This window comes from Podarcis liolepis (assembly GCF_965112155.1).
Source record: "Podarcis liolepis genome assembly, chromosome: 7".
Taxonomy (NCBI): Eukaryota; Metazoa; Chordata; class Lepidosauria; order Squamata; family Lacertidae; genus Podarcis; species Podarcis liolepis.
The window spans coordinates 63670451-63684549 of NC_139561.1; the positions used below are offsets into that span (position 1 = coordinate 63670451).

Consider the following 14099-nt stretch of genomic DNA (forward strand, 5'->3'; position numbering starts at 1 on the left):
CCCGCGCGAGGGGCGCTCTGCTAAAGAGCGCCCCTCGTGCGGGGCAGCAGGCTGCTATCCGCAGCTTGGAGAGCCCTGCGGGGAACTCCTGCAGGGCTCCCCAAGCTGTGAATGTCTGCCCCGCGCGAGGGGCAGCAGGCTGCTATCCGCAGCTTGCAGAGCCCTGCGGGGAAGTCCTGCAGGGCTCCCCAAGCTGTGAATGTCTGCCCCGCGCGAGGGGCGCTCTGCTAAAGAGCGCCCCTCGTGCGGGGCAGCAGGCTGCTATCCGCAGCTTGGAGAGCCCTGCGGGGAAGTCCTGCAGGGCTCCCCAAGCTGCGAATGTCTGCCCCGCGCGAGGGGCGCTCTGCTAAAGAGCGCCCCTCGTGCGGGGCAGCAGGCTGCTATCCGCAGCTTGGAGAGCCCTGCGGGGAAGTCCTGCAGGGCTCCCCAAGCTGCGAATGTCTGCCCCGCGCGAGGGGCGCTCTGCTAAAGAGCGCCCCTCGTGCGGGGCAGCAGGCTGCTATCCGCAGCTTGGAGAGCCCTGCGGGGAAGTCCTGCAGGGCTCCCCAAGCTGCGAATGTCTGCCCCACGCGAGGGGCGCTCTGCTAAAGAGCGCCCCTTGCGCGGGGCAGCATGCTGCTATCCGCAGCCTAGGCAGCCCTCCGGGAACTCTTCTGAAGGCTGGCGGGGGAGAAGGGCTTTTCTTCCCACCGCCAGCCTTCAGAACAGCCTTCTGAATGTTGGCGGTGGGGAGGAAAACCTTCCTCCCACCGCAAGTCTTCAAAACAGGTCCGGGAACAGAGGAGAAGCGCTGCGTGCCTTCCCCTCTGTTCCCGGACCTGTCCTGAAGGCTTGCGGTGGGAGGAGGGCTTTCCTCCCCACCGCCAACATTCAGAATGCTGTTCTGAATGTTGGCGGTGGGGAGGAAAAACCCTCCTCCCACCGCAAGCCCCGGGAACAGAGGAGAAGCGCTGCCGCCTTCTCCTCTGTTCCCGGACCTCCCACCACAAGCCTTCAGGACAGGTCTGGGAACAGAGGAGAAGGTGCGCTGCGCTTCCCCGCTGTCCCAGGAGATTTCCCTATGGGCTTTCGTCTTGCGAAGCAAGCCCATAGGGAAATTCATCTTGCGAAGCCTCTAAAAGTCGGAAAACCCTTTCGTCTTGCGGGTTTTTCGTTTAGCGAGGCATTCGTCTTGCGGGGTACCACTGTATATCAGCTTCTGAGCTCCACGGAATTGCACATCAGTCAGAAATGGAAAGAGAGCAAAATTTCAGGTACACTAAAATTGTACTGTGCACTCCATAGTAGGTAGGAAGAGGGAACTTATGACCTTCCAAATGTTGTTGGACTCCCATCTTCCCTGTTGATTGACCAACAGACATTTCAGCACAGGGCAATGAGCCCACTTGCAGCACCCTCAGTTCAAAGGCAAAAAGACACAACATACATATATACATAATTTCATTTGTTTGCAGATTTTCCACAGTTCAAACTGTGCTCAAGACGGTTTACAACATGAAAAAAATACATTACAACGTAACAAAAGTAGTCATAAACAATAAATAAAACATTAAAAATACACCACCAATCTGAACAATTTCCACATAAATCACAACAAGATCTAAAATAAAGATACAAAACAGCAACAACAACCCCCAACAAACTTCCCAGCCCAAGCATCTATTCAGCAGCCTCAGGGCAGGTGGGAAAAGGCCTGCAAGGTAGGGAGCAGATCTTCCAGGACTCACAGCCAAGATGGTCAAGAACAGGCTTCCTCAGCCTTGGCCCTCCAGATGTTTTGTGCCTACAACTCCCATGATCCCTAGCTAGCAGGACCAGTGGTCAGGGATGATGGGAATTGTAGTCTCAAAACATCTGGAAGGCCAAGCCTGAGGAAGCCTGGTCAAGAACTTTAAAGGCAGACTGGTAAGGGGTGTGGCCTGGGGAAAGAGGCTGTGGCTGAGGAGAGTCCCAAGTGGCCAGAGACGCCTGGAGGGCTGTATTTGGCCCCCATGCCTGAGGTTCCCTACCCCTGGTTTAAAATAGTCTATCGCTTAATGTTATGTGCAAACCAGCTCATTATGAATCCTGGATTGGCTGAAACCCCTACACCCCACCCCTCCTTTCACCGATGAAATGCTGCCTGTGAGAATGCAGGGTTAAATAAAGTTTGGGTGCCTACCAGATTAAAAACTTAAGCCTTTGGACTGAGGGTGCTGCAAATGGGCTCGTTGCCCTGTGCTGAAATGTCTATTGGCAAAAAGCTATGAGAGGTTTCGGTGGGGTGGGCGGGTGGGGAGAAATGAAGGCTCTGGGAAATATGACTACAGGCCGACCTTGTTAGAAAGAACCACACAAGCACCGTTAAGCCTTCAAGCCTGCCATTGTTCTCCTCCACCACCACCGCTCACCCCCCCAGCCCATAATTATTCCCACTCCCTGAATCTTACACCCAATAATTCAGGAAAGCTGAGTAATGGAAGAAACAACAGCCATTTTAATCGCTCGGTACTGGTGGTCTCCCCACAGAGAGGTGTGGGAAGGGAAGGGACACCACGAGGGAAGGTTTTTCAAGAGAGCTGCGGTTGTGGTTTCCTGTATTTGGGGTAGTAAAAGGAAGTGTTGGGCAGAAGGAGCCGTTCACCTATCCAAGAGCTTGGAAGAAGGCGTGGGAGGGAGGGAAAGGGACTTCCTGTTTGAAGAAAAGGGACCCTTCAGTCTGAGGCCGAGACACAGTTGGCAACTGGCCTGAGAGCTGATGGGTTTCACCTTGATGGAGGGAGCAGGACAGAACTGAGCCAGCCAAGGTGAACTTGAAGTCATGAAAAGAATGTGAAATAGAAGGGCAGAAAGAGTATCTGGAGATAATGTTAATGTTATGAGTGCCGCTCATCTCAGCAGAGCCACCCAGAGGCAGACTTTCCCTTCTGTATTATTAGCTCCTTAGAGAGGTGGCAAAAAAGCTTGTTCAGCAGTAAAGGAAGATGCTGAGCCTACTGGGGTGCCAGCATGGACCGATCCACGCTAAGACCTCTGCATCTTCTGAGTGTCCCCATAAGTATGGTTTGGAGTTCACTTGCCTCTAGATTGGTGTTGCTAAATGACTGGAATAAAGCCAGTTTGGCCATTTTGAGGTTGTGTTTTTCTGTTGTTGTTTTGTTTATTTGTTGTTTTTCATGTGGTTCAGCATCCCCACCCCACCCCCATTTGTACACCCTAGGTGAATAGACAGCTTTTGTTCTGTTTTCCAGACCCAGAAGCAACAGAATTGCTACTCTGGGCTCCATCCCATGAGCCAGCAGGCTCTGGTATCAGTTCCTGCACAGAGTTTTTAAATGTCCAGAGTTAGTGAATATAATCCAGACCAGCACTTTTGCTATGTTTTGTTTAATTTTTCCCCTCAGCTGGCAAAGGTTTCCGAGATCAGATCTGGATAGGAAGGCTGGCAAAGTTCTCTGAGCTTGGACTCAGATAAAGAGGCAGGCAAAGTTCGGCTCAGACAGAGAGGTGGGCAAAGTTCTCAGGGTCTGAGAACTAAACTGAACTGAAGTTAAGACTGAAAAACTGAAATAAACAGAAACTGACAAATTCGCCCATCCCAAAGGGTGGGGAATGGTGGTAGGCTGAAGGTTTCATTTAGCATCTGGATTTGGCATACTTGGCACTCCATATAAGCAGCTGGTATTGCACGCTAATTCAAAATCACCTCCATTTGCAATCAGCTAAAGTTCTACTTGATTAATATTCCAATGAAGTTGATTAAAAGGTGCTGGCCTCTTAAAAAACAAATGTACGTGTGTGTGTGTGTGTGTGTGTGTGTGTGTGTGTGTGTAGGTGGGGGGAGAGCAAGAGAGGGAGAGAGGCATATAAGAATAATTGCCCAATGGAATAAATTACCAAGTAAGCTTGTTGAGTCCACATTGTTAAAAGCTTTCAAGAGTAAGTCTGGAAAACGTCTGTCTGGGATGATTTAGAGATAATTAGTCCCCACTTAAGGGACTAAGATGGCTTTTAAAGGTACTTTCCAGATTTCAACTGCAGGGCTACATTTTATGCCATGTTGGTTACCTTGGCTTGCTCGGTTGCCTCTTCTGCATGTGTCAAAGCAAAAGAAAAAAGAAAAAAAGTATTAGAATTCAAAACCAGAGCCAATGATTATTTATTATTATTATTATTATTTATTTTACAGATTACAGTGTATCCTGCCTTCCCCCATTCACACTTATGGTGTCTTAGGGGTGGTTCCCCCCCCCCCATTTTATTGAGAACATATTTAATTCTCACTTCCCTCCAAAATTTGTCTGAAAATGTGTATCTTAACGGAAATAGAAACAGTGCACAGAAATGCATATGTTACTGAATATATCAAGAGCCAGTGTGGCGTAATGGCAAGAGTGTTGGAGTAGGAGGCCTGGGTTCAAACCCCCACTCTACCTTCCCTGCTGTGCCCCGAGGGAAGGCAGAAGTTAAGGAGCCTGTATTCTGTCAGTTTCCTGTTGGCACAAGAGGACTCTGTCAGCCTTCATTTTATATAATGCATTTGTTTTAGTGTTTAAATTGTAAATCGCCTTGGCAGGAAGGCGGTATGTAAATCTAACAAACAAACAAACAAACAAATAAAGTAGCTTGCTGGGTGATCTTGGGCTGGTTATATTCTCTCAGCCTAACCTACCTCACAGGGTTGTTGTGAGGGTGAAATGTGGAGGGAGGAGAGCCACGTACGCTATATTGAGCTTCTTGGGAAAAAGGTGGGATATAAATGTAAAAACAACAAGAATAAGTAAAATATCACTACTAATAATAACATACAAAAATGCATTATGTTAGAAGTTTCTTGCAAAAAGATCTATACTTGACAAAACTGAATGCAAAAATGTCTGTAGTAGGAGAAATACACACTGAAAAACTGACTAATTTTCATAAGAACTTTCCCCCCAAAATCACCTACTGATATAGAAATGTGTTGAACTGAAGCCTGGAAACATGGGAAATTGAGAAAAACTGAAACTGACAGCTTGATTCTTCCATAATGACAATTCAAAAATGTGCCACAAAAACAATAACATCAAAAAACATTGTAAAAAAATACATAGAATAAAGCTTTGAGGAGAAATTGTTCCAATAACATAGAGGAATTAAATTGGAACAGTAATAAAGGCCAGTTAAAACTCCCCTCAAGGCAAAATAAAAGAGTACCGTAGTTAGTTCTAAATAAGAAAGGATTTGATTTGATGAGGACTTGTGAAATAGACCCATAAAGCTTTGTAGATGAACAGAGGGAAGATTTTAACTCAGGTGTTCCTGGTCCAAATGCATTAACTCAGACCACTACACCAAGAGAGCCAAATGAGCATATCCTTCACACTAGAAAACCTTCAGGTGATGACAATGGGTTCTTCCAGATGGCTTATTTATTGAACATTCAACCTTATTTTCTGGCACAAAGCTGACACAAAGATTAGACTATGCCTGATCTTTATTTAGCATTCATCCTGATTTGCTTGCACGATGTTTATGTGGCCTCCTCTTAATAATTTGTTCATCCCTCACTTTCCAACATATTTCCTTGTAACTTTCCTAACAGCAAAAGTTCTGTTTCTTTTTTAAAGTGGCTTTTTATGCAAGAGCACTAGAGCCCTTTAATCCAAATTAACTGTGCAAACTTAAATTTCTGGTATGCATTTGAATTGCTCCTGCAAAACAGTGGTAGTTTGTAAGCAGCCACTGTAACGCAGGCCTGAATTAGACAGGTCTAGTGTTCTGCAGTGTACCTAGTAGAATTATTAATCCAGTTCTGATAGACCAACCCATTTAGCTTCCCAATCTCTCTCTGTCTGCGTATACACCATACTTTGAAAGCATAGTTGACACACATTGAAGGACCTACAACATGACTTTCCTCAGAGAATCCTAGGAACTGCAGCTTACCCCTCACAAAGCTACAATTCCTAGCACCCTTAACAGACTACGGTTCCCAGAATTCTTTGGAGGAAGCCATGTGCTTTAAATGTATGGTGTGTCTGCAGCTTTTCCTATCTCTCCCCCTCTCCTCACTTTGTAATTTAATGTTGCGCTTACCACAAAGTACAGTACATGTGGAGATTAGTCTTAAAATGTTCTTTCTCTGAATCTTGGAAAGCATTGACGATGGCCTGAAATGCACTATACGTTCCATGATTATTTGGCCTTTCTGCAGCACCTTCTATTCATAACATGTACCTTCCATTCATACATGCACCCCACAACCCCAACCACTCTGCCAGCGTAATACAGCTTGTCATTTCTGAAACCACATCATAAAGAAAGGGAGGGATCTGCTCTGAAGCACATGGCAATACTCAAGGTAGAGAGCCAAGATGAGAGAGAAGCACAAGGGCCCCATTGTTTGGTGGAGCCAATGTGGAACTTCGTGTTGCTATTGGGGGAGGAGGGGTTGCTGGGGGTGGGTGGGTGAATGGGTGAGTGGGAGTAGAATTGGTACAAATCAGCACCCACTCATGGTTAAATTGCTTAGATGCTTCCTAGGCTAATAAAGGTTCCATCTTCTTTTCAGATACAGCCGGTTGGAAAATTTTCAGAGGAGAAGTTTTCCCCAGTGGAAACAGGAAGGATGTGGAGGGACGGAGGCCAAGAAATCTAGCAAGTTTCAAAGTGAGATTGGATGGCTGGACTGCCTTGGCCCACTGTAGTTAAGACTGGGGAGGAAAATGGGAGGGAGAGCCAGTTCTCTGGTGCCAGGCTAAAGCTAATCTGTAATTACTAGGGGTAAAAATCTGAGCAGGGGTGGGGTCAGCAACTGGCATTCTTGCCAAGCCCCCAGTGCCCAACGTAACAGACAACTTGGAGCTGCCGTCTTATTTTTCACACCATAAGAGCCAACTCTTAGGGGCCATGGGGGCTTCGGCGCTCACAATAAAATATTTGAGGGGGCCAGGCCCCCACAAAGTTGATGGGCATTCCCATTTAAATACAGTGGTACCTCTGGATACGAACAGGATCCGTTCTGAAGCCCCGTTCGCATTCTGAAGCAAACGTAAGACGTTACTGCACAGGTCATGTATTGCCGCTTCTGCGCATGCGCGTGACGTCATTTTGGGCGTCTGCATGCGTGAGCGGCAAAACCCGGAAGTAACATGCTCCGTTACTTCCGGGTCGCCGCGGAGCGCAACCTGAAAATATTCATCCTGAAGCTACTTCAACCCGAGGTATGACTGTAGTATGTGTGTGCACAATGTCATGTGATCGATTATGCAGGGCAGGGCTTACCTGGGCCCCCACAATATTTTATTTAAGTTGGCACCCCTGTTCCATGCAAAGATCTGGGGCAGCAGACCTAGACTACTTTGGGGCACTGTGAGTAATTTAAGTTGGTGGATAATAGTTGAACAGCCACTGGGTGTGAAAGAACCCCCAAGCCGCACACAAACGAGTGACCAAAACTCTCCTGCAATTGCATTTTATTACAGAAGACACAGGACTGCAGTGATCTGCTGGAGATGGCATCTGGATGTTCTTTTAAAAGCGAGTGAACAACAGATGACAATTTCAGAGGGCCACAGAGGTTCTAAGTCTGTGTATAGACCATATAGACCAGGGGTTGGCAAAGTTTTTTGTGGCTTGGGCCGATTCACAGTCCTGCAGACGTCACAGTGGGCCACAGTGTTTGTGCACGCACGCATGCGCAAACGCTATTTCTGGCGCGGAGGAGGCACCCGCAGCTTCCCATTGGCTGCAGGAGGTTCCTGCAGCCAATAGGAAGCCGACCAGCGTCGCGGAAGCAGTCCCCTCTCTGCTCTGTGCCGGTTTAATGCGGCGCACGGGAGCCAACTGAGAGGGCGGTTGAGGTCCATGGGCCAGTTAAACGACCCCCATGGGCCGCTTGTGGCCCATGGGCCTTAGGTTGCTGACCCCTGATATAGACCTACATAAACCAGTGTCTGATTTGGCACAGGGCAGCTTACTATATTTCGATGGCTGCAGATAGAGAATTGTTGCAGGGTTTGTATGTGTATAAAAGAGAACATATTTGTGTGGTCTACAGGCATATGGTCATATTTAGAGAAATTACAGCAATTGTTAAGAAATCAAAAATATTTAGGGCAACATTGATTGTGGCTGCTTTTCCACTCCCCCGCCTTTTCCCTTTGAATTTTTGAGAACACGGATGAAATCTGATGACCAAAACAGGGAGGGCTTGCTGTTTAAGCCACAGCAGCACAGGCCCTGCCTAGCCCAGCCAGCCAAAAGGGAGTAAAGATCTTTAGGGAATGTGCCTTGGAACTGGCTTGGCTGGCTGCTGTGCAAACCCTCACCCAGATGCTTGGAGGGTGGAACACGTTTCTGTTTTTGTAAATTGTTTGTTTATATTAGCTGCTTCATATCCAGCATTGTTCTAGAATTTAGTGGAATACACACACACACACACGGTATATATATAATGTTCAGTTGCAAGCCACAAAACAAAACAAAATGCAGCAGTGCTACTGGCAAGGATCTTTGATCTCGATTAGAGCCAGAGGCCTCTGAGTAATTCATATTTTGAATGTGTTGCTATTGAACCAAGCTGTAGTATTATCCCACCATATCCAATCCAGCAAGACAGTTCTCAGTATTACAATATGTACATACAACTATGTCTGAAGCGAGCAACTGCATCAACTTCCCATGTCTCTGGTCTGGATCTCTCATTTGTAGTGTGATACTTGTGCAAAATATCATAGAACAGCAGAAAGAGTATACACATAATACTCTTATGTGTATTAGGGGGTTTGTCCCATTGTCCAGTTTCCTAATTGCACATGCTTCCTCTAATCCCATGCAATTGATTTCACTCCTAAGGAAACAATGCGTTGTCTCCCAATATTAGAGTAGATCCATTAAAATTAATAGGCATGACTAACTCAGGTCTGTTAATTTCAGTTGGTGTACTCTGAGTAAAAGCTGGTTGGATTCAGCCCTTTATTAGTGATTGCTAAGGAATGATGGTACACACTGTTTAAAAAATGGATTTTGAAACCTTTTAGAACTCAAATGGCAAGTTATTGCTTTGGGAAATCAGGCAGTCATTCATTTAACAAAAATAAGAAATTAATTTAGTTTTTAAAAAGGGTATTGTGTGGATTACTGGATATGGGCTGTACTGCACAATTTTTAAATACGTCTCTGGATGGTGAAGGGGAATGAGTGTATTAGTTGTCATCAATTATGCCATGGGTGTTACAACAGTTTGTGTGTGTGTGTGTGTGTGTGTGTGTGTGTGTGTGTGTGTACACACACACACACACACACACACACACACACACAAATAAATAAGAGCTGTTAACACATTTTTTTTGTGGCAGGGCTACCACCTAGTTTTGGTTTTTTATCATGTTGCTTTTGAGGTGTCATGAAAAACCTAAAAAGCTGGTATGAGAAGAAAGCATGGTGGGACACTAAAATTCACATTTGTAACACAGGTGATGATTTCTCTATAATGCTATCTCTCTTGCATGGCCTGTGGTACTGTACAGCTGCAGCTGCCCTATTAAATTCATTTGATAGATTATGTGACAACCTCTGCAGATTTCCATAGTAAGCATCTCATGTAGCCCAGCTGACCACCATAGCCCAGCATCACTGTAGTAGCCTAGCTGAGACAGAGGAAGCTGCCTTATACTGAACCAGGCCACAGGCCCATCTAGCTCAGTATTGTCAACTCCAAACTGACTGGCAGCAGCTCCAGAAGTTGGTCCTGTTTAAACAAACAAATAATAATAATAATAAATCAGCACAGCTCCAGCCAGTGATATCAAATCACCTCCCAGCTTTTGTGTGTGCATGCAGTTAAGTGTGTTTTGTGCCCCCCCCCCACATTTTGGGCTATTAGGTATATTTTAAAATCCCCTCTAAAGCACAGCTGCATGAAATATGGACTGAGTGAAGACATCCCATCATCACTCTGGAGTGAAAGGGGAAAAGCTCCCTGTTGGTTTTATTTATTGGAGTATTTGTTTTTAATTTAGGAATTAAAAGGAGATGCTTGGTCAAGGGGTTTAGTGTCTGGAGCGGAAGTTTTTTTCAGAGGCTGGAGTAGATCAGCATCAAGCCTGAAACCGTGTAAAGCAGTTCCTTCTCCTTTGTGGATACATAGAATGTCAGCAGCACAGACGTCACTTTGAAGCTGGTAGTCCTGAACCTGCAGCCAGGAAGAGCCTCTGTAAATGTTAAGCCACCATGCTGGATGTGTATTCCAGCCTATGCTCAATGGATCTAGGAGAAGCTGTGGGCTCCTTTCCCTCTAGCTCCATTTTGACAGGTAGCAGCTCTCCAGGGTTTCAGGCAGCAGCCTTTTATCAGTCCATTTATTTTATTTTATTATTTCATGAGAATTTTGATTGTAAAATGACTAAAAGTGGTTTACAAAAAGATAATAAATAAATAAATAACAACATCTAGCTCAATATAGTCTACATAGACTGGTAGTATCTCCCCAAGGATTCATAGAGGAGTTCATGCCAGCTGTACCTGGAGTTGCCAGGGATTGAATCTCGGAGCACCTGTTTGCAGAATAGAAGCTCTGCCACTGAGCTATGACCTTCCCCCAAATAGAGAGGCTAACAAAGTGAGAATTTTTATGTGATAGGCAGCTGCCTTATACAGGTCAACAGTCCATCTATCTCAGTAATGTTGACACTGACAGGCAGCGACTCTCTGGGGTTTCAGGCAGGAGTGCTTTGCAGTTGCACTTAGAAATGCAAGAGATTGAACCCAGGACCTTCTGAATGCAAAGCACATGTTCTCCCACTGTGCTTTCCTTCTGCCACTGAGCTACAGTTCAGCATCTTGTTTCCTGGAAGCCCCAAAGCCAAGGGTATAATGGCAACAACCTTCACCTGTTCTTTGCCCATCACTAACTGGATTCATTCAAGTGCTGCTTCAGAGCATGAGAGGTAATAACCAATATGGCTCATAGCTATTAGCGGATCTCTTCACCTTTGTCTGTTTCTCTTTTAAAGCTTTCAAGCCAGTGGTCATCACCACATCTTTTGGCCTTGAATTCCACAGGCTAATTTAAACTTAGTTTTGCCCTCCCCAAATAATCACTTGCCAGTCAGTTTCATTTTGTTTTCTTTTAACCATGCATACTTTTATAAACTTTTAGTTGAGAGTGATGGACTGCAAAAAGGGGTGCAGGAAGGCATCAATTTCTGCTTTACCCCATGCAGTGCTGTTTCTGCTCCGCTGCAGTTTGACTGCTGAATAAATCTACAACATTTGTCTCGCTGTCTGCAAAGGCAACAAAGGAGATGTAATTAATTATATAATCATTACATTACTCCACACCATTCATTTCAGTGCTAGGGAAGCACAATGCAAATTGGAAGGAAAAACATCATAAATTGCATACAGTTACATATCATTTGTGGATGGAAAACAACAACAAATAGCAACCATATATTCCTTGGATTGATTTCCATTCTGGACGTGGGGCAAATGAGCAAACACTAGCAAATTCTGATCCTTTTTCTGTTTCCATTAGAATTCTCCAATATCCCTAGATGCAAATAATATAGGGAAGGAGAGAAGTACGTACAAAAGAGGGTTGCTAAGTGGGTGGCACTAGCAACTCTACCCCACCCTGAGCCAGGTGAGATGACCCACTGCAGAGGGCTTGCCAGGGAGATCTCCTTGCTTGCAGTGGATGCTAGTCTATTGAGATGAATGAGATACTGCCTCACCAACCTCAGTGGCCCCACCTGTCTGCTTTCCTACTTCCAACTAGTCCAGGAGGTGGCACACTGCCTGTCAGCTTCCTCCTTCTCAGTATCAGTGTTGCCTTTGTAGAATTGAGCAGAGAGGAGGATGGAGATAAAACAAGAAGTAGCTGTCTGTGCCTGTCATTGCCTCTGGCCATCACATGAAGGACTATAGATCAGTGGTAGATTATTTGCATTGCAAGCAGAAAGTGCCAGGTTTAATCCCTGGCATTTTCACATAAGGCTGGGAAAGCTCCTGGCCTGCAACCCCGGAGAGCTGCTGCCAGTCAGTGCAGACAATACTGAACTAGATGATCCAATGGCCTGACTCAGTATAAGGCAGCTTCCTATGTTCCTATGTTCTCTGGTTGCACCTACTGTTGGTCCCAAGCTTTTGCCCTATCAGTCCCAATTGGCACCGATCACTATTGCACGCCAGATAGAATTCTTGTGCGAGGGCTTTCCAACCCACAACCCCCATGGCCCCAGTAGTAAAACAAAACCAAAAATATTTCAGTTTATGGTGTCCCTGGGAAGTCCTTCGTCATAGGTCTCTAACAAGAGAGGCCAGAGGAACACTGCCCATCTCACCACCATCTCTTTACATCTGTGACTGTCCATTCTCTTTCTAGGAGATTGTTGACTCAATGGGTTTGATAGCATTTTTTTTCTGCTGCCTTTGCCTATGTTTGTGCGCAATGGAGGAAACGGCCCTGTTCAGTGCGCCTGTTTTCTCAAAGGCCCCTTTTCCATCTGTGCAAACAACAAGCTCGTTATGAAAGCCCCTTTAATTGTCCAAACCCACATGCACAACATTTACCGAAAGGTTCAGCTGGACGGCGAGAGTCATGTCCTTTTTTTCTGCGGCAGCGGACACAGCGCCATAAATCATCCCCTCCTCCCTCCCGTGGCTTGCCTATGTAAACGAGAGGCTTTACCACATCTCCAAACCCCAAGCAAAAGCCTTTTCGGCTTTTTCTTTTGTTATTGCAGCAAGAGATCAAGAACAAACTCCTTCTTCACTGGGAAACAGCCTTTCCTGGTCTGCAAAAAAATGAAAAGGAAAGGCATTGTGTTGCCTTTGAAAGGGGATTTAAATGTGAGCAGATCATGGGGAAATATAATCATTTCTATCTCTTTGCCAGATCTGAAAGGCCTTCCTTTTCTTGTCAATAATGCATTCAATCTCACTATCATTCTCATCAAACCAGTCCTGGTGTTTCCTGGTTTGGTATCCAGTAGTTTGTTCACAGGCTGCAATAATGGATGCACTTAGCTTGGTTCAGTGTTCCTCGATGTTATCAGGGAACTTTAAAAGCAGATGATCCTTAAGAGTCGTTTGGAAGCAATCCCACTTAATAGGATCTTGAAGGGCTTGAGTGTTCATTTTGCGCCTTGGTTTCCTTCCTTGAAGCCTGTTTTGAGGTACAGTGGTACCTCTGGTTAAGAACTTAATTCGTTCTGGAGGTCCGTTCTTAACCTGAAACTGTTCTTAACCTGAAGCACCACTTTAGCTAATGGGGCCTCCTGCTGCCACTGCGCCGCCGCCGCACAATTTCTGTTCTCATCCTGAAGCAAAGTTCTTAACCCGAGGTACTACTTCTGGGTTAGCGGAGTCTGTAACCTGAAGCATCTGTAACCTGAAGTGTCTGTAACCACTGTATAATATTGATTGCTGCTGGAGGGCCACAGATTCCCCACACCTGGCCTAGAGATATGAATGTGATGTTCTATGTAAAAGGGAACCTGTGAGGCTTACTCAGTTCACCCTGTTGCTCTCTGTGCAAGAGCAATTTGAAACCATGAACTCTGGGGCTCTTCAAGTAATTAATATTGCAAATGTTTCACAGCCTGGGCTTTTGCTGGGGCTGGTAGTTGAGAGGGTGGAGGGGAGAGACCCGTTCCCTCATCGATCCTTGCCAGCGTTGACAGGAATGGACCAGTCATTAATAGGAACAGGATTCATTTGGCTTCTACTTTGTACCATGAAGCCCTGTCTGGAAAGGCTGGAAAAGGGCCACGTGCTGTTTTACAACTAAAGGAAAAACAAATTATTTCATCAGGGACAAAAATCCTGCTTACCCTTTTAAGTTACTGGGTGCCGAGGGTTGGAGGCACTATAGCAAAGACTGGTCATGCCTTGGTTTCAGGTGTTTCTTTTCTCTCTTCTTCCTTTTCTTGGCTTTTAAGAAACTTCTCTCTGAAGAGTTGTAAATGTAGCTGGATTTCTAGAAGACTAGGATATTCAAGCCTATCCAGAAGCCAGGTGTGCTGCTCTGGATCCTCTCAAATTTCTTTTAAATTCCTCCTTTAAAAAAAAATCACATTTTCCATGAAGCCTTGGGCTAAACCCCTAATTTCCCATGACTTGCTCACATTTTA

The 14099-nt window shown here is 45.6% G+C and overlaps 1 protein-coding gene across 1 annotated transcript in view; it reads left to right on the top strand.

The window, feature by feature from the left end:
• The window catches only part of COL8A2 (collagen type VIII alpha 2 chain), a 205502-nt gene that overhangs the window by 21688 nt on the left and 169715 nt on the right, over positions 1-14099 (top strand). The window contains exon 3 of the mRNA XM_083511804.1: positions 6533-6630. The gene's annotated coding sequence lies outside the window, so the exon portion shown is untranslated. The remainder of the gene's footprint in view (positions 1-6532; positions 6631-14099) is intronic.